At 42.0% G+C, this 18509-nt stretch overlaps 1 protein-coding gene across 7 annotated transcripts in view; it reads right to left on the bottom strand.

Annotated features, from left to right (window-relative positions):
• XRCC4 (X-ray repair cross complementing 4) overlaps positions 1–18496 on the bottom strand; it is a 285177-nt gene extending 266681 nt beyond the window's left edge. The window contains exons 1-2 of one of the 7 annotated variants that reach the window (XM_070056391.1): positions 18366–18423; positions 540–669 (exon numbers count right to left, since the gene is read on the bottom strand). The gene's annotated coding sequence lies outside the window, so the exon portion shown is untranslated. Of the gene's footprint in view, positions 1–539; positions 670–2370; positions 2543–18184 lie in introns of those variants that run through there. The other 6 variants (XM_070056392.1, XM_070056390.1, XM_070056397.1 and 3 more) reach the window with 6 other exon arrangements.
• Positions 18497–18509: the final 13 nt, after the last annotated feature.

The raw sequence follows: 18509 nt of genomic DNA, 5'->3' as shown, positions 1-18509 counted from the left end.
TACAAATTAGAATTATGCTAAAACAGCAATTGGATTCATTGCTTGTTCACTTGTTTGTATTTTTTTTCACCATATTTGAAACAAGTGACAAATTTCTAATTATATAAACTCATTTAAAATTAAAATTCAATATTTCAATATGCCTGTCAGTAACTCACTCTTTCACAATAAAAGGGGGGGGGGGGCTAAATCAATAATGGTAATACATTTGCGGATCAGATTCATTTTATAATTATCTTTGAATTATTCATGTTTCAAATATTTTTCACTTTTCTGACGAATTCTAGATACTCCTCACAAAAAATTATATGGCTTTATTTTAATGATTGTTATTTTATTAAGTTCAGATCTGAAACTTAGACTACCACCTGTGACTCACGTTTAACCATTTAACATACTAACACCTCACAGGTGAAAACCAGCATCACTGAACACTGTGCCGCAGTAGGCTCAGAAGTTTTATCTATCCCAGTTTGTCCTGATTTTGTGATAATATGGCATTTGAGCCAGTTTTGAAAGCACTTCATTCTTTTACTTACTGAGGTCACCCTCTCATTAAACAGCAAATAGCACGTATCTGAGAACCACCACAGCAACAGAAGCAAAGAGGGCTTGGAGCTCCTTTTCAGACGCAGTTAGAGTAAGCTGGCCATCTCCGCTTTCACCAGGCTGTAAAAGGAAACAGTCACAGATTCTGCCCCAAGACTCCTGGAAGAAAGGGGGTGGACTCCTCTTAGAGACGTGGATTGATGAGGGTTGTAAGAAAGCCTGTGTTTTGTATTCTAAGGGCACTAAAGGTCACAGTGGTATCAGCACCTCTCCCAGCCTGAGCCAAGGATCTAAGAGGAGCCTGCAGGTGGAAACAGTTGGGTCCCACCCCAGTCTGTACATCAGTGGCTTTATTGAGAGCTCAGAACAGTTGAGAATTGAGAAGCTTATCTTTAGTACTTTGTGTCTTTGATACTTGGCCTCTCTCTTAGCAGAGAAATAAGTTGTTGGCTGGTATGCAATTGATGTGATCTACTGCCTGAACAAATACCATTCACAGTTGCTTCTGAATAAACAAGACACTTTTTAAATTAGTTTACAAAGAATTTTGTATGCTCTTTTGGATGCTGATATGGAGAAATGCAGAAGCCAACTCTCTTAGGTCAGCTCAAGTCCGTCCCAACACTGTTATCATTGTAACACCATTCTGAACTTGAGCTTTGCTTCTTTTCCCTTGTAGTAAGTCATGGCTTCTTGTCAAGCTGTTGGGCTGCAGGTGTTCAGCCTCTGCAGCTCAGCCAGGGAGTTGTACTTACAGCTCAGACAGGGCTAAATGCATGTTTCTAATGAAGCAATTAACTCAAGTGCCCCCTTGTTGAGAAAAGCAGGCAGAAACCTAAAGTGAGTTCAGAGTAAAGATTAGCACACAGCACATGCTGTTAATAGTCTGCAATTAGATTCCTGGTCACATTATTTTATCTGACTTTATTGTTTAAAATAAGGCGGGAAAGAAAGAAAATGTAAATTTTAAACCTAAAGTACTCTCATAGTTTTTTTTTTTTTTAAATGTCCTATCACATTACAAGATTCAAATACAGGAATGTATAGAATTATTTTTTTTTAAAGAGGGTTTCTGTAATGACCATGAGGTTATTTACTTTTGGAAAGCAAGTAACAGGATAATTCAATAAAATTAAGCGCAAAGGAAAAGATTATCTATGTACTTAGTATGTTTCAAAAGCACTGACCATTCATGTTTATCTTTCAACAGAATTCCCACAATGAGGACACTTTAAATTCATAATTCAATCCTAATATTTTCATTATTTATTGCATGTCTAGTAATATTCCAGTTGGTGTTACCAAAGAGTAAATTAAGAGTGTTCTACCAAAAATATAAAAAAATCACAAAATCAATTTACCTTTAGATTTCCAAAGCAATTAAAACAAAAATGTCAAGTACCCCTTCTATAGAAAAATGCTTTCCTGGAGTAGTATTTTCAATTGGGAATATCCTAAACTTTAAGAGTAAAGAGTGTATAAATTATTAAGTAGCAGTCTAATTGTATCACAATTAATCACATTCTAATAACTCTGAAAATGAAAGTTAAGGTAACCAGCTATCCAGGTTTAGCTGGGATTTTTCTGGTTTTAAAACAAAGCACCACATCCTAAGAAATCTCTCAATAACAGGCAAATCAGGAATGTCAGCCACTGTAGGGTAGTAGTAAAACAGTTAGGACTGTTAACATAATCTTGCCCAAAAACTCATAATGTACAGCTGATGTTCACGGAAAATAATGAATTAATTTGATGCTTCTAAAATAAAGCATTTGAACCATGAAACAAGTGTAAAAAACATGACATCTGTGCCACACTCACAGTCTAGTCTCCATTTCCTCTCATGACGGTGGAATGCCAGCTGCTATTCCGAATATCCTGTTATTGCTTGTTTCCTCTACGTATCTTTTACAAACACCATCAATGATCATTTGTTTCAGTGAGTCATCTAAATTTCACTTCCTTCCTTTTCTCTTATCCTGGAAGGTGGGTACTAAAAAGCAATAAAGTGATCTAAGGCCTGAATAAATTCCCCACACAGAATCTAACACTCGGATCCAAAATGTCCTTAAAATTGGACCCAAACTTTAAAAAGAATCACTTCTTTCATTTTCATCAAACGGCTACTCTCACTTACAAACAAGCTTGGCAGAAAGGAAGTGACAACATTTGTCATTCTGGAAACTTTCTAGACTGGCACAGCAACACTTCAGTTCTAACTGCAGCTTCACGTGAGAATGACACTTAACAGACCTACAGAGAAGAGATGACAACATTCCTCAAGGATACACAGTCTTTTATCAATGAGAACTGGGTAATTCTGGTACCTTGAGCCTGGGGATTGTTGACACCTCTCCTTTTAATTCCAGAGGAGGGAGAGTGCTCCCAGGAAACACCACCCATGAAGCTCACAGAGAGGATCCCTCTTGCCAACTGAGATGCTAAACAGCAAAACGCAACTAAAAGCACTTACCAGGAAAAGGAACAAAACTGAACTAGTTTCTTCCCGCTCACAAACCCCCATTTTCTTACCAATGTACATCTATCTGTTTCTTAATGGCAAACAACGGAATGAATGATAAGGTTGTGGTACTAGAGAAATGAGAGTTAATCTGGAAGAAAAAAAGTTTAATGTATCCTCAATTGTTGAACGTATCTAAGTTCAACCATCCAAAAATACTTAGGTATCATATGAAACTGATTTTTAACCTACACAAATGGCAATTTCATCTAATTCAGGTGAGAGTAGGAGTTAGCAACAGTACATGAGCACACACATGCCAAACTGAATCCAAAGAAGACTACCAACTTCTTTAAGCGTTCTAAAATACCACTGGATTAGCCATGACCATGCACACAAACCACACAGAATTTGCCGACAAGCTTCAAACCACACAAGTATCAAGACTGCCTTTGTCATTAGGAAGAAGTTGGAAAATGTGTAAGCTTCATAAAAAAATGATTATTTTTAATCACTCTCACAAAAGAGTTAATGAAATTTTTCATACCTAATAAAGTCACTTTGTATAAGAGAAGTTTAATTTTGCAAGGCAAAATTCACTTTTCAAATATTTAATTTAAAAGGCTCATTAGTTTGAAATAATGACTTGACATCAATGTGCAAGAAACCAGTTGCAAAAATTCCACTCCATCTACCTGTCCATCAGACATTAAGGAAGCAGTGGATAGAAACTTTGTGCTCAATAAAGAAAACTCTAGAAAATTTAAAAAAAAATGAAGCATTCCTTCCAGAAACTTTGAATCCACTTAGGGAAATATAAGAAAATTTTACAAAAATCATAGCTAAAATAGATATATTCAAAGCAATACAAAGTTTTGCTCTGTGGGAGTTAAAGTATTTACAAAATAATAAGAAGTATATCAAGTACATAATAGGTGACAAATGAAAATTGCTATATTTTCCAATGTAAAAAAATTGCAGAACCAAAATAAACAAAAACAAGAGATGAAAAAGAATGCTTATATGAGGAATCTAATGTTCAGAAAATTTAACACCAAGAATACACTATCAGATCCACTAAAAGCAACAATGAAATTCTAATGCCTAGAAAGTTACCTTTAATAAAAAAATATAAAATGCATATTGTTAAATTCAATTTTGCCTATATGACTATATCATTTTGATATAGTGATACACAAAGGTACACAAAACGTAAGAAACACAAAATATTCAGACAAATGCCGATTCAAGTGCATGCTTCTCATTTTACCAAGGGCCCTAGCTCCAAAGGAAACAAGGACATACCACAAAATAAATCATAAAATTTTCTAAAACAAGTTGTACTAAGTTTTTTTTGTGTGTATTTTAGTATGACACCTCCCTTGCTCAGGACAAATGATGATCATGACCAATTGTATAAGACTTCTGTTATAAGAAGATGCTTGGATTTTTGCTAAACTCCATTTGTATTTGAGCTCTATATAGGTCTAATAGCAAAGTAGCTATTGCCCAGTGAGATTCAGCCAAGTAAGAACATCCCAAGACATGACAATCACAATAGTTCAGGTATGTCCGATTCAGTATCAAGGGAATTCTCTGACACAGGACACAGGAGAGAAAGAGGGAAAGACAGGGAGAGAGGGAAAGGATGAAGGAGAAAGGGAGAGCGAAATTTGAGAATGAAAATATACGAACAGCAAAAATTAAATTAAGGTTCAAATATGGCTAATATATAGCTAATCACAACATTTACACAAAGAGGGTCTTACTAAATCGTTAATTTCACCTAAGAACTCAAGCCATGTGTGTGTCAATGAGGGAATGGAATAAACATGTCATGAACTGTGCTAGGAACTTGCCATATACTGCTTTAATCTTCACAGTCACACATCTAAAAATGCGAAAATCGAAATTCAGCCGGGTTACTTAAGAGCAGAAGTGTACTCAAGTTTAGAAGTATCTGATACACAAACACCAAGGAAAGACTCAACCCTGGGTGGTCTCTGAATTTCATATTGGACCTCACGTTCTCAGTGTTCCTTCTGTTCTCATCTGATGACGATCAAGACATCACAACTACTGTTAACTCCTACCAGTAAGTTTTCTTCATTTCTGCTATTAAATTGCCTTCCCTTAACCTATAAACAAGTTATAACAAAGCCTTACCCAGATCTACATAGTGAGATGATAAATAACTCTGAATTTCTCATGTGGGAACTTCAAATAATTCAGGCAAAGTTCCTTATCAAGATTATTATACCCTTACCATTATACCTACTTTATTTTATATTATTCTAACAATTTTAAATTTAAAAGTATACAGCTCAATCCTTCTTGTGCTACTCATCAAATCCCCCAAAAAATATTTCTTTGAGGAACTCCTTATGTCTCTTGTTTTAAAATGAAAGAGGTGGGGGCCAGGGCTGTGGCGCAGTGGGTTAAGCTGCTGTCTGCAGAGCTGGCAACTCATGTGGGTACCAAGTCGAGTCCCAGCTGTTCCACTTCTGAACCAGCTCCCTGATGTGCCTGGGAAAGCAGTGCAGGATGGCTCAAATGCTTGGGCCTCTGCATCCACACAGAAGAACTAGAGGAAGCACCTGGATCCTGGCTTCGGCCTGTTCCAGCCCCAGCTGTTCCAGCCATTTGGGGAGTGAACCAACAGAGAAGCAAATGAAGGATCCCCTCCCCCCACCAGCCCCCTCTCTGTTTCTCTCTCTCTCCTCTCTGTCTCTAATTCTGACTTATAAATAATTTTTTTAAAAATTAGAGGTAAGTTACTAGAATAACTACAGATGTATATACAGTAAATATGTCAATTGATTTTTATATTTATTTTATTATCCTCCCCTTTCCTCACACTCTGACTTTTCTGATATAAATCCTATCTTAAAACTAAACTTACTGTTTTGGGATTCAAATAGAAAAGAACTCATAACACACTGGCATAAATATGTTCCCTTGGCAACACCCACAAATTCTCCCTGAACTACCAGCTATGATAAATTCATGCTAACAGAAAATCAACATGATTCTGATCAAATCTCTGAATCTAACTACTAATCTCCAGGAACACAAAAGATAGAGGAACACGTTCCATGCTACTAAAGAGATACAACCAGCAAAATCTAGACAGAGAGAACTCCAGCGGGCAACCATCTTAGTCTCTTCAACAAAGGAGTTTCAATGGACAAAGTATTGGGTCAGGGCTGGCACTGTAATTCAGCAGGTTAAGCTGCCACCTGGGATGCTGGCATCCCTTATGGACCCAGGGTCAAGTCCCAGCTGCTCCACCTCTGACCCAGCTCCCTGCAAATGCATGTGGAAATCAATACAAGATGGCTGAAGTCCTTGGGCCACTGCCACACATGTGGGAAACTCAGATAAAGGGCTTGGCTCCTGGCTATGGCCTGTCCCAGCCCTGGCCATGGTGGCCATTTGGGAAATGTAGAACCCGAAAGATCTCTCTCTCTGTCTGCCCATGCTCCCCAACCCTCTTCTACTATGCCTTTAAAAAGTTATTGGGGGGCTGGCGCCATGGCTCACTTGGTTAATCCTCCACCTGCGGAGGTTAATCCTCCACCTCCATATGGGAGCTGGGTTCTGGTCCAGGATGCTCCTCTTCCAGTCCAGCTCTCTGCTGTGGCCCGGGAGGGCAGTGGAGGATGGCCCAAGTGCATGGGCCCCTGTACCCACATGGGAGACTAGGAAGAAGCACCTGGCTCCTGGCTTCGGTTTGGCGCAGCGCTGGCCGTAGCAGCCATTTGGGGAGTGAACCAATGGAAGGAAGACCTTTCTCTCTCTCTCTCTCTCTCTCTCTCTCACTGTTTATAGGTCTACCTGTCAAATAAATAAATAAATAAAGGTATTGGGAAAAATATACATGTTAAAAGATACTTAAAACAACAGCAAACTTAAATCATTATTCAACCAAAAAACTTAAACTTTTTAAAGTAACTTGAGAAAGCCCAAGTCAAATTAAGGTATTTGGTAACATTACAGAATTACTGTTAAATCTGATATTTTAAAAGAATAGTGGCTATGTTCTATGAAGTGTCCATTTTAATTATATATATATATAGTAAATTATGTACATTTTTTAATGCTATGATTCCTGGGATTTCTTTGAAAGTAATTTAGAAAAGAAGAGCAAAGGGTGAGGAGAATAGAAACGAAATGAAATGCACCATGGGATGATACCAATGATGCTATATGATCAGTGCATGAGAAGCCATTAGAGTCCCTATGCTTGTATGTTTAAATTGTCCATAATGCATTTGTCAGCTGTCTGTTACTACAACAAAATATCTCAGAAAACAGACTCTATACAGAGAAAAAGTTCATTTTTGGCTCACGGTTTGGCATGTTCAGAGTCCAAGAAACAGCAGGACTCACTGGGTAGGTCTCTGGTTAAGGCTCTTCTGCTGGCACAATGCCATGGTGGCTCAGAGAATCACATGGCAAGAGAGAACACCTGTGTCTAGGTCACTCCTTATGAAGCCACCAGGATTAGATCCTGGGGCTCCACACCAGCAACCTTATCCAACCCAATCACTTCCCAAAAGCCCACCTCCCAACAGTGTTAACTGGACACTTGCCACTCTTTCAGTGCCATTATCATAAGACTTTGGGGACCAAGCCTTTAACACACAGGCCTCTAGAGGACACCCAAACTGACCTCCAAACCATAGCACGTATTTGTCAAAATAAAGTGATTTCCAGCAAATGTTACTGAGCATCAGGCTGATGATACTCATTAGAGGCATACTTGTAAAAAGATGGAGAAAAGACATCTATTAGGAGTCTAATCTTAAATATATAATTTAAAGCTTCAAAATGAAGGGAATATATCTAAAGAATTGACTTCTTTGAAACTTCAAATAAGTATTATACCAGGAACACCAGCACAAATGCTCTTAAAAATATTTTAAACTGAACTTAAGAACAATAAAAAAGCTGAAATTATTACAATATTTATCAGCACTGTATAAATAACCTGTTCAGAAAGCCAAGACGTGGACGTTTGGTGTAGTAGGTGAACATGCCGCTTGGGATGCCCAAATCCCATACCAGAGTGCCTGGGTTTGAGTGCCTGGCTCCACGCCTGCTTTTAGCTTACTGCTAAGACACATCTGGAATCAGTAGGTAATAACTGGGTCCCTGTCCCCGACCTGGTAGAGCCAGACTGAGTTCCTGGCTCCTACCTTTGGCCTGCCCTAGCTGTTGCAGGCGTGTGAGCAGTTTACCAGCAGTGGATGGAGGACCGCTATCTGAGTGTCTGTCTCTCTCTGCCTCTCTTTCAAATAAACATCTGTTAAAGCCAACACATAGTATATTAATATTACAGTATTTAAGCTACTTAGTTTGTATATTGTTATTACATGTAGCACCCATAGTAAAGAAACAAGCAGTAATAGAAGTGCTGATATTTTCCAAGATTTCTCATCCTGTGGCATACCATGAGAACCATGCCATTTGGGATGTTTGAGCTCAGCAGTCTAACAGTAAGTAGTCGTGTATTAGCTCTTCAGTGCTGCAACTACATGCCTGAAACGAGCTCCTACGCATGAGGGTTACTGTGGTTCACAGTACAAGATCAGGCGGGTACCACCTGGTGAGGCTGGAGAATGGCACATTGACAGAGACTGGAATTCAAGCTTGTGAACATCCACGTGAGTTCAGCTGTCATGTCTTGTTCTTTTTTAATATTTATTTATTTATTTATTTGAAAGAGTTACACAGAGAAAGGAGAGGCAGAGAGAGAGAGAGAGAGAGAGGAGAGAGAGGAGAGAAAGAGGTCTTCCACCCGCTGGTTCACTCCACAGATGGCTGCAACGGCTGGAGCTACGCTGATCCGAAGCCAGGAGCCAGGAGCTTCTTCCAGGTCTCCCACGCAGGTGCAGGGGCCCAAGGACTTGGGCCATCTTCTACTGCTTTCCCAGGCCATAGCAGAGAGCTGGATCAGAAGTGGAGCAGCCAGGACTCGAACGGCACCAATATGGGATGGGAGCACTGCAGGCAGTGGCTTAACCTGCTACGCCACAGCACTGGTCCCCCACATCTTATTCAAACAGTAACAAGCAGTAACTCAAATGGCCTAATTAATTTCATCTGTATTAATTTGAATGCACCCCCCCCCCCCAACTGCAGGATTCAGCACTGTTAGCTATCTCTCTCAGCACTGGAGAGCAATGCCATCAAAGCCGTGACTCACGTCCCACGGTATTTCAGGTTAGACATTCGGGCAGACACAGTAGTGCTGCAAGATCAGCTGCGACTTGGGATGCCCGCATGCCATCAGAGTGTCAGATCCCGTCCCCGTTATTCTACTTCTGACCCAGCTTCCTACTTATGCATCCTGGGAAGCGGCGGATATCGGGTCAAGTACTTGGACCTCTACCACCCATCTGGGAGAACTGGATGGAATTGTGGGCTCCCGGCTTCACCACAGACCAGCCCTGGCTATTGCCAGCATTTCCAGAGTGAACCACTGGTCGAAAGATCCCTCTCTCTTGTTCTCCCTGCCCCCGCCTACTTTCAAGTAGATAAACATTTTTTGGGAAAAAAAAAAAAAAAAAAGAATGCTGCTATTAAAAGTATCTTCATTCATCCAACATTCAGAGAGAATTTTATTTTGCCACCCCACACAGACTCCCCTTGTTGTATCAAGAGAACCTTGAATGCCTCCCACCTCTACTATTCTCAACCCAAGGTTTTGGGCAGGCTGACTCTGGCCCCAGGTCTAAAGGTGGAGGCCCGGACCCAGGGTAAGCCAATGTTACTTGCTAAGTACCAGTGACCGATTCAGAGATGAGACAGGGAGGCTCAATTCCAAGACCTCATACTTCTTCTACTTGTAGAGGAGAGGATATAAACTTCTCTACAAGATTTGATGTCCTGATGCTGTAAGCCTGGAGCTGCTGAGAACAAAATGAGCACACCAGGAAGCAGCACTGAGAGTTAACACCTCAGACCTAATCCCGCTTGCGGCAGACCACAGGGATGTTTGGTTGTAAGGCTGAGAGAGCCACTTTTTTTTAAAGCCACCTTGTTCAGCCTTTGAATCGGACAAATTTCAGCAAGAACCATTGCTGTTATCTAGTGGTTGTGTGGATCTCTGCAAATCCTTCAAGTCTCCTAATTTCAATTATCTCATTACATGCAAAAATGTTACCAAGTAAATAACGTATACATTCTGCCAGGAGTATGAGTACTACATTTTGGGAAATAGTATATTAAACTCATGATATTCAAACTGGAAGTTTGACGTTTTCAGTTTCATGTTTCCAGTATCATCAAATCTAAAACACATGACATTTTGAAAATACTGACAACTTTGTTATGGGTACAGAATGAGTAACTAGTAACAGGTGATTCACAAAGACAACTGATGAATATTTGTGTAATGGTCCTAAGGATTCTAGAAGGGAAAGCGTTATTATATACACATCTGTTCAAAACAACTGTTTTAAGTCTTGGTTACATGGTAGAAAGTGTTTTCCAAGTTTTTTAAAGTCACCAATTAATAAATCTAATGTTTTCTCCTCAAAATTCAACATATTTCTTCAGCATATACACAAATACCCTCTAAAAGAGGGATTTAGTCAATGTGCATTTCAAAACTGCAGTTTGGGGCCAGCAATGTGACTTAGTGGGTAAAGCCACTGCCCATGGTGCTGGCATCCCATATCGGCACTGGTTCAAGTGCAGGCTGATCCACTTTCAATCCAGCTCCCTGCTAGTGCACCTGGGAAAGCAGCAGAAGATGGCACGAATGCCTGGGCCCCTTCACCAATGCTGGAGAACCAGAAGAAGCTCCTAGCTCTTGGCTTCGGATTAGCCCAGCTCTAGCCATGCGGTCATTTGTAGAGAGGAATGGGAAATCAATCTATCTCTCTCTCTCTGACTCTGCCTTTCAAATAAATAAATAAATATTTTTTTAAAAAACTGCATTTTTCTCTTTTATCTTTAACTACTATAACAGAAAAGAGTAAGTTAAGCACCTTTTATAATCATATAAGATCTGTCTTCTCTTGCTTATCAAGGAATTTATGGAAACATGCGAACTTTTGACAGAATATATGTCTTCCATTGTACTTTCCATCAATTCTTCACAATAATGCATAACACCATGATGTGGGTAGGAGATCAGATTACCAAAAAACAGACATCTATCTCTACCATCAGAAAACAGAAGCCAAGAGGGGACAAGTCCTGACACCCACGTTTCAGGTTCTTCTAGACATTCTTAGGACTGCCAGTCAAAGAATATTATGTCTAGCCTCCTACAAGCTTAGGAAACACGTAAGATTGCTTGTGTGGTTCCAAAGACTACCAATGAAAGCTGCAAAGATTTCTCTGTTTTCTATCAACACGCTCTTTGCTAAGTTACAGTGATAATCATACGGGGGTTACCAGTGGTTATCCACGACCTCAACCAAAGCCATCCCCTTCTCTTCCACAGATGCTGCTGGGACACAGAAGGCAGATAATGAGAGCCGGGACACATCTCATCACACCTGAACTTCAGAAACTTGCTCTGCTGTGGTTTGGGAAGTTCCTGAGAGCACTTTCTAAGTCAGGACTTCAGTCGGTTTTCTCTGTGGATCAATGTTAAAAATGAGGAGCTGGGTTCATAAACACAATATTAAGGCAAATTATTTTTAAATTAAACTCATATATGAGCATCATAACACCAATAACTTAAGAGTAATAATTAACAACTTGCTATCATTTCTAACAAAGACAAGCTAAATCCATAAATGGTACTCCATTAGCATATGAGCACACACTATAAAAATGTCCACCTACAAATTAGCAAAGAAACACCATGAACTTTTAAATTTTCACTTTGTACGTGCTCTGCAGTTTGGACAGATGTGACTCTCTTTTCTCTGAACAGCTGCTCATTCAGACAGGTTCCTTATATATAGACTGAACCGTGTTGAATGAAAAGGTCATATTTCTTAAACAGGAACTTGGCAACTTCTAAATCCTGTGGCAAATACTGGCTTGTCTCCTTATGTCAATATCCATAGTGTCAGGATTTTGACAAGCTTCTTCAACAATAGTTGCATCTTATTTCTTGTTTCTGTTCCAACTGAGCAAATACCTTCTTTATCCAATAAAATGTTCATTCACTGCTCAAATAAAATTACCAGTAACCTAATGGCAAGACCAGATGGGACTATGTTCACCTCAACATTTCAGTCACTGTTGTTGGGTTAGGAAAGCTCAGGAAACTATGCACAGAGCCAGGATGCAGTGGCCTCCAAGAAATATTTGTTTTTAATTACTTAACTTAATCTCCGACCTAATCATCATTATCAACCTCATCATTAATACTGAGACCTTCTCAGAATTTATAGTTAATCTATTTGTTAGTCCAAACAGCTAGGTTAAGATTCAATAGACTGGTTTATACGCTGAAGATTATGGTCAGAAATCAGTCTGAATTCATGCCAATCAGAAAGGGAAATCTAACACATTACCTAGGATTAAACCGTGTTTTAAAAACAAAAATAGTGCCAAGTGTCAGAAATCACGCTAACAAACTAGTCTTCATTCAATACCCTATGAACAAATTTAAGATCATTGGGGAAAAATGTTGCATTACCTTGTAAACACCCCGGGATTATGCAGTACATAAGCAAAGGTTTATTAGAAGCAACTGGGAATAAGAACATTTGGCAGAACAGCAATGCCTTATGAACAATTTAGAATTCTAATACAAATTTCTTCATGGAGGCAATACAAGTCTTTACAGCATTCTCCCCAAAAGAACTCACTAACATAAATTTTCTCACTATGCAGTAGTCCTCAGGATCAATGACTTCAGTCTTAGGAAAAACAAAAAACTACAATTCACTTTCTAATCACTGCTGATAAGTTTACAAATGACAAGAAGCAAATGATACAAAGCTATAAAATGCATTAACTACATACTACCTGTACAAAAGAAATATTTCTATTAGTTTAAAGACAGCCACCTTTTTCTAGCAAATAAAACATTGATTTTATACTCTGAAAATCCAGCCTGAAATCAGAACTCTACTGCTTTAGGAGACTGTTTAGTCATGCCACTAACGCATTAAAACAGTCACTGACTACTTTCTATGTACCAAACTCTGATATCCTAAAAGAGTATCACAAATTCCCAGTTCTCTAGTGAGAAACACCCAAAAGGAATTTTTTTTTTTTTCATGTCTCAAAGATCTTCCATCTGCTGGCTCACTCCCCAAATGCCCACAACAGAAAGGACTGGACCAGGCTAAAGTCAAGCATCTGAGTCCCGCATGGGTGGCAGGGGCCCAAGTGCTTGAGCCACCATGTGCTGCCTGCCAGGGTGCATCAGCAGGGAGCTTGCCTGGAAACAGAGGCTGTGTTATGATATGGGATACGGATATCACAAGTGGCAGCTTAACTCACTGCACCAGCATGCCTGTTCCTCCAAACAGAATGACAATACAACCTTGTGTAATATACAGGCACAGTGGCCTCAGAATCAGCCCTTAAGGCATGCAGATCCGGCTGAAATGCCCATGAGAGCATTTCAGGCATGGAAAGCCAAGACACTCTGGGGGAAAAAAAAAAAAACCTAAATGAAAGATCTCCACGAGTGAGATCCCTGTGGAAAGAACGGGTCATCAAAGAAGGAGGTACCTTTCTCTGAAGGGAGGAGAGAACTTCCACTTTGACCATGGCCTTGTCTAAATATGATCAGAGTCGGTGAACTCAGGGGGCTTCCATAGCCTTGGCAGCTCATGACAAGAGCCTAGGGTGATTACTGATGCCATAAACAAGAGTGTCAATTTGTTAAGTCAACAACAGGAGTCACTGTGCACTTACTCCTCATGTAGGATCTCTGTCCTTAGTGTGCTGTACATTGTGATTTAATGCTATAACTAGTACTCAAACAGTATTTTTCACTTTATGTTTCTGTGTGGGAGCAAACTGTTGAAATCTTTACTTAATGTATACTAAGCTGATCTTCTGTATATTAAGATAATCGAAAATGAATCTTGATGTGAATGGAAGGGGAGAGGGAGTGGGAAAAGGGAGGGTTGCGGGTGGGAGGGACGTTATGGGGGGGAAGCCATTGTAATCCATAAGCCGTACTTTGGAAATTTATATTCATTAAATAAAAGTTAAAAAAAAATTCCAAAGAATAGATCAAACTGTATGTCAATACAAAGCCAGTAAGAATAAAATGATATTTAAATGTCAAAAAAAAAAAAAAAATACACAGGCACAGTGGGAACTTTGCTGGAAAGTGGGGCTAATGGCAGCCTGACATGCTAGGGCAGGCCTCCTTGAGTTATACCTGATAGGAATCTTAAAGGAGAAAGGGAGAGGTGGAAGGGAAACGGCTTAGCACTAGAAGATGACAAACAAGGAAGGCCCTTTCCAGGCAGAGGAGTCTGCATGACCCAAGGCTTGGAGGTAATAAACTGAATGACATATGGAAATGCAGACAGGTCACAGGAGCCAGACCATATAGAGACTTGCACGTCAAAGAGAGGACACTGACTTTTCCTAAGAATCAAATGAGGAGCCATGAGAGGATTTTAAGCAGAGAAGTAATGTTACATTCCATTTTAATTTTTTTTTTACTTTGGAATCATTTTGATTTTACAAAAAAGTTGCAAAGATAAAACAGAATGTTCCTGTACTGTCCCTCACCCAGTTTCTTCCAATACTAACATCTCAGAGAACCAGAGTATCTTTACCAAAGGTAGGAAACAATCACTGATATATTACTATCAACTATACTCTTGTTTCGGGGAAATGGAATTCAGTTTGGGAAGCTTGAGATGTCTTTTAAATTCACAAATTGAAATGCACAGCTATGACTGGCTATGTGAATCTGGCGTTCAGAGAGGGGACTAGGAATACAAATGTGAAATTCTTTGATATTCAAAAAATATGTAAAGTCATAAGACTGATGATATCATCAAAAGAAGGTATCGAGAGAAAAAGGACCAAGTATTGAGCCCTGGAACACTTCCACAACAAATGATTGAAGAATAGAAGGATCAGGCGAAGGAGACGGAGGAGGAACCATCAACACTGGAAAAGGAAAACCAAGAGAGATCACGGAGAAAGGAGTGATCGGGAGTGCCAAAGGCTGCTGATAACCAAATATAATGAAGAGCGAGAATAATCAACACCCAGATGCTGCTGATGACATTAACAGGGAAGTGTAGCACTTCGTTAAGGTGGAAAAATTACACGCAAGGCAAAGGAGACTACTGTAGGTCTCACTCCAAGAGCCACTGGCTAAGACAATAAAAAGGAGGAAAACACACAAGCGCTAGAACACCAAGAACCTCAGGCCCAGGCGGGAGGCTCCCTGAGGATCAGAAAAACTGCGACTTAAGCAAAACCATGGTCTTTCAGCACCTGCGTCACAGAATGGACACAACATTAACACTGCACCAAAGCGTAAAGCGAAACGAGGAAAACCTCGTCTGTAGGCATGAAAGCAGTAACAAAGCAGCTCAAAAGAAAGTCACTCACTCTTGCACACGATCCCTCCCCTCAGGGAGCTTCTAATTTAGAGGAGAGGGTCATGGCACACAGTAACAGCCAGCATTTACTGAGTGGTTACTGTATGCCATATCTGACTAGATGATGCATTTCTGTTAACTGGATCCTCACCACGCTGAGGATGCCCGTGCACTCTCCCCACACAGTACAAAAATGTACAACTTATGGGGCTGGCGCTGTGGCGTCGCGGGTTAAGCTGCCGCCTGCACTGCCCGCATCCCATATGGGTGCTGGTTGGAGACCCAGCTGCCACACTTTCAATCCAACTCTCTGCTATGGCCTGGGAAAGCAGTAAAAGACGGCCCAAGTCTTTGGGCCCCTGTACCTGTGTGGGAGACCGGAAGAAACCGCTGGCTTCGGATGGGTAAAGCTCCAGCTGTTGCAGCCAACTGGGGAGTGACCCAGTGGATGAAAGACTCTCTCTCTCTCTCTCTCTCTCTCTCTCTCTAATTCTTTCAAATAAATAAATGAATCTTTAAAGAAAATGCACAACTTTTAATCTACACTTCTAAAAATCCCATATGGAACCAGAGCTGATAATACTCTTCCTGATGCAGAAAAGGCAGTAATTTGGGGCCAAAGGAATGTCTAGTGTTAGTAAGAAAATAATCAAACAAGATTTGAAATGCAAATTGTGGGGAGCAACTGGGACTAGACTGTTACTCGAATTAAGACTTATTCTATGCATCTGCTTTCCCACAATATGGCGCTGGGAGAGGAGGAAACAGCTTCTACACAGCTGCCTCCAGTTCAACCAATAAACAGCAGGACCTGCTCCTGATTGGAGGAGAGCAGCGTACTCAGCGTGTGGGTAGCAGAGTTGGGATTGGTGGAAGAGGACTATAAAGGAGGAGAGAGACAACATGCACCAGGAACATCTCTCTGAAGGAACACCTGTGCAGCCCCCGAGAGAGCCAGCCAGCGGTGTGCCGCTCCCCTGCGGAAGTGGGGAAAGTGGCAAGGGGAACCGCCCTTCCACGGAGGTGGAAGGGACGGTAGCCAACCCGGGAAGAACCAGCAGCAAACCCGGGGAGGGCCGAGCAGACGAAAGAACAACGCAGGGTCCTGTGTCGTTCCTCCACAAAGACGGGGAGCGACACAAATCCACAGAGGAGATACCAGGAAAACAAAACAGACTTGAAAGAGTGACATAAGTATTTAATCTAGTTTATTGCCTTTGGGAAAAAAAAAAGTGGGGATTTACGTGCTTAATTAATACGCGGCTCAGTCACTACCTCCCCAAAGATCTCACCGGATGTCAGATTAGCTGTGTCTGTAGTCTCACATGAACAGAGTAAGCATGACACGTAACAGGTTATGTTCACCTGTGTTCCTCCATGCTAATTTAAAAATAACTGGGGCATGTTGTTCTCTAGGATTCTCAAGCAGAGGTAAATCAGAACCCATGGCCTCTAGTTAACCACCATTCATCAGTGAAAAAAAGCGATTGTGACTGGAAGGCTCTTACAGGCAGCCTGAGAGGGACCACAATGCAGTGACCACACCCGGCCTCCTGCATTCCGCCAAGGCACACACCATCCCTGTTCCCCACCACCTAGCAAACCCAGGACAACGCGGGCGCCCGGTGAACACAGGCTGGGTAGGACCACACTGCAGTGACCACACCCGGCCTCCTGCATTCCACCAAGGGACACACCATCCCTGTTCCCCACCACCTAACAAACCCAGGACAACGCGGGCGCCCGGTGAACACTGGCTGGGTAGGACCACACTGCAGTGACCACACCCGGCCTCCTGCATTCCACCAAGGGACACACCATCCCTGTTCCCCACCACCTAACAAACCCAGGACAACGCGGGCGCCCGGGAAACACAGGCTAGGTAGGACCACACTGCAGTGAACCACACCCGGCCTCCTGCGTTCCACCAAGGGACACACCATCCTGGTTCCCCTACCACCTAGCAAACCCAGGACAGCGCAGGCGCCCGGTGAACACCTGCTAGGTTGTCTATTTCATGAGCTCTAGAGAGTTCACTGTAGCAGATTCAAAACTCACGTCAGGGACACAGAGCACCGCCTTTGAGCGCAGCAGCACGTAACTGTCGCTAACAGCAGGAACACACATATTCAGGAGTCTCCCAATCCGCAGAACTCCTAGGGCGCTAAGTCAATGCCTTACAGGAACTTCACTGCGTGACTTAGCAAAGCAATACGGGCCAGCACTGTGGCAGAGCAGGCTAAGCCAAGCTCTGCCTGTAGCGCGGGCACCCCACTTGCACGCCGGTTCAAGTCCCAGCTGCTCCACTTCCGATCCCGCTCTCTGCTATGGCCCAAGGCCTTGGGCCCCTGCACCCACGTGGGAGGCCTGGAAGAAGCTCACGATTAGAGGAAGCTACAGAACACTACGCCTGACTTTAAAGCTAGATTCTCAGGAAACAGCAAAGAGTTCTTTCCTGGCCCCAGAGGCCTAGCGGGTTCCAAACCCGGACTTCACTGTGTGGTTTGCAAAGAGCTGGCGACTGAAAACAAGGAAGGGGGCCAGAGCCGTACGACCCAGCACGCAGGGATTCGAGGGCCATGCTGATCCCCCAACGCGCCCGGCGCCTCACAAAAGCGCCCGCTGTCCCCAATAATCCGCTGAGGGCAACAGCCCAACAGGTGCACACCCTGCGGAGGCGGCCAGCGAGCCCCGACAAGCCCAGGAGCCCACGGGGCTCACACGCTGAGGGGCATCCGAAGAGAAGTCCACGCCCTGCGGAGTTCAACGGGTACATTACCAAGAAACTCAAAAAAATAAAATGAGAAAGCAAAGGAAAACAGAAGGCGGCAGCCACTTCCGGACCCTACCTCTCAGGGCCTCCACTTCCGGTCTCCTCCGAAACGCCCGCTCCCACAGACACAGCGCTCGCAGCCAATGAGAGCGTCGGCTACTTCCGCAGCTCGGCGTGACGCCCTCTAAGTCCCGCCTCTTCCGGTAGACAGCAGCCTATC

The sequence above is a fragment of the Oryctolagus cuniculus genome, chromosome 14, assembly GCF_964237555.1.
Source record: "Oryctolagus cuniculus chromosome 14, mOryCun1.1, whole genome shotgun sequence".
Classification (NCBI taxonomy): domain Eukaryota; kingdom Metazoa; phylum Chordata; class Mammalia; order Lagomorpha; family Leporidae; genus Oryctolagus; species Oryctolagus cuniculus.
The sequence above is the reverse complement of the archived record's forward strand: the minus strand, read 5'-3'. Positions and strand labels throughout refer to the sequence as shown.